The following is a 2,839-nucleotide window of genomic DNA, read 5'->3' on the forward strand; positions in this document are numbered from 1 at the left end:
TTTATATAAGAGGTCTTAATTAGATTACCCTATTTATTATATGATATTCTGCCAAGACTTCATATCACTGAGTCTATGGATTCTGATACATTTGAAGGAGATTTAATACATATATACATAAATCTTCACAATGGTAAAATATTATCTATTTTGAATTAACTCTTATAAATTTATTTTTGATACCAATCTATTACGTAGGACTTTGAATCCACCAATTTAATTTGATGGTTGTAGTAGTGGATACGTAGACATACAGAAGTTCCTGAAACAGTTGTTATGTGTGGGAGTGAGAGTGTGATGCCAGTTTTGGATGTATCTCAAACTGTGATCATCATTTTCTGTGATTGTTGGTTCCCAGCTGTAGTATCTCTGGACACTTGTGGCGTCTTCTTCTCTCCTTCACTGTTACAATTTTACTTCTCACCTTCCACCAATCTCTTTTATCAACCTTTAAAATCATCACTCTCACACTTTTTCTAATAAATTCAAGCTTTTCAACTTGTTTTCTCATGAAGTGATCCCAAAGTAAATTAGACCCTACTTTGCTTCTTTCTTTCTTCCTTCTCTAGGATTTCATAATTAATAACTATTTTCACCAACTTGATGCCTTTTTCTCTTCTATAAATTCCTCCCTTCATTCACATACACTCCTCTTCCTCTCTCTCCCTCTTTCCCATCACACTTTCTACACAGATCGCTACCCAGACACACAGATACATAGATATTTCTCTTTCTTCCACATCTCACACTGACTTTCTATCAAACACCTTCTCTTCAACCTCGCCATGTTTATCATCCCAAACCCCACATAACAAATCTCACCCCTTTCTATTTTTCAGCACCAAAGCTTGAAACTTTACGAAATTGGGTTGGAGAATTTTGACTCATTTTTTTCCTTCTCCTCTCCAGGAAGTAGATATTAGAAGCGCAAATTAAATGTCCAACGTCTTGTTGTTGATGTTTGAGATTCATGTATTCGATTCTCAGTGAGCTCTTCTTTTCCGGGTGTATGATCAATTCCACTGTTAGGCGCAGGACCCATTTAGTTCAATCCTTCTCAGTTGCTTTCCTCTATTGGTTGTACTACGTTTCATGATTTCTACCTCTTTCTCGCTATATCACTTATTATATATCATATAAATCTATAATATCTACTGCTATATTTCTATTTTCATTATCATCATCGTCGCCGTCGTCGTCATAAAGTAATAATTTTCCGAGTCTGTTCGTGTCTAGTGTCTGGGTCCTGCGAACTGTGTTAACTGAGAAGGGTTGTGTTGTATTGTATTGTAATATTGTGTTGTGTTGTCCTGTGTCTCATACCATGGCTTCCTCAAGCGGAACATGTTCGGGTTCATCCTCTCTGCTTCAGAACTCGGGTTCTGAGGAGGACTTGCAAGCGGTAATGGATCAGAGAAAGAGGAAGAGAATGATATCGAATCGCGAATCTGCACGGCGATCTCGCATGAGGAAGCAGAAGCACTTGGACGATCTGGTTACGCAAGTGGCTCAGCTGAGAAAGGAGAATCAGCAGATACTCACCACCGTCAACATCACCACGCAGCAGTTCTTGAGCGTTGAGGCTGAGAACTCGGTGCTCCGGGCTCAGGTGGGTGAGCTGAGCCATCGGTTAGAGTCTCTGAACGAGATCATCGAAGTCCTTAATGCGGGTTTTGGCAGCACCACCTTCGTCGAACCAACCAGCAATAACACCACCTTCTTCAACCCCATGAACATGGGGTATCTGAACCACCCTATCATGGCTTCTGCAGATATATTGCAGTACTGAGATAAGAAAACAAAAACAGCAAAAAATTTCATGATTTCTTATTCGAGTCTGTTCAGAAATTGTAATCAATCATCTGCAATATGGTGATAAGGAATAATGAATGTGTATCATAAAAGGGGTGAAATTGTTAGGTGCTGGTTCTCAGAATGGGTCCTTTCGAGTATGGGGCATGGGCCATTACTGTGTATTTCTCACCCTTCTTTCATATATTATAATAATATTAACCTACTTTTTAATCTTACTCTCTCAATCTTTTTTTATTATTCATTTTTTATGTAATTTATTTTAGCAAAACAATTTTTTCAATTCACTTATTAAAATGGAATAATAATCTCATCTTTTTTTATTATATTTTTTAAATGAGGTTTTTGTTTGACTTAACTGAATATGGAATACATTTTTGTCCAATGGTTTTGAAAGTGGACAAAGTTGAAGAATTCATTACAAGTAACAGTAATTTTTCCTTGAACCTGGACACGCACTATTGGTTAAATAGTCTAATCATGGTTTAGTCTGTCTCGTCTGTTTCAATTATGCTGTTTTATTCAAAAGATGTTCACGTTTTCTTAAGATTAGTTCATGTTTCCCTTTTCTTAATAATTGAATTTATAAATTTAAACACGTATTCCTTAAAAGGTAATTGAGATTAAAATAGATAATATGCCGATATTACTTAATATAATTTCTTCTGAAACGCAACTTTCCGACATCCTTCGTTCAAGAAGTTGATTGGTAGTGTTTGGTATTACGTTTTAAACTTAGAGTGTGTTTTTTTGGTCAGCGCTTTTTAAGTTTAGTGCGTGAATAAAAGGGGTTTATGGTTTTATTGAGAGAAATTGGTTGGTTTATTAATTTCTTTTTATTGTTAATTAGTTTAAACAAGATATTTATGGGAGAAGAAGAAAAAAATTATTAATTCCTATTTGATGTTGACATTTTCCTTAGAAAGAGAAGTCGTTAAATTGTTGGGTAATTATAAATATATAAGTTGTATATTATTTTTTTTTTCTACTTCTTTTTAACTTTCTCGCTAGATGATTATATATTTTT

The 2,839-nt window shown here is 35.2% G+C and overlaps 1 pseudogene; it reads left to right on the forward strand.

The window, feature by feature from the left end:
- The first annotated feature begins 507 nt into the window (after positions 1 to 507).
- Positions 508 to 2,030, forward strand: LOC148201829 (bZIP transcription factor 44 pseudogene; annotated as a pseudogene).
- Positions 2,031 to 2,839: the final 809 nt, after the last annotated feature.

Source organism: Vigna umbellata, chromosome 3 (genome assembly GCF_029865625.1).
Source record: "Vigna umbellata cultivar VRB3 chromosome 3, Vumbellata_1.0, whole genome shotgun sequence".
Classification (NCBI taxonomy): Eukaryota; Viridiplantae; Streptophyta; class Magnoliopsida; order Fabales; family Fabaceae; genus Vigna; species Vigna umbellata.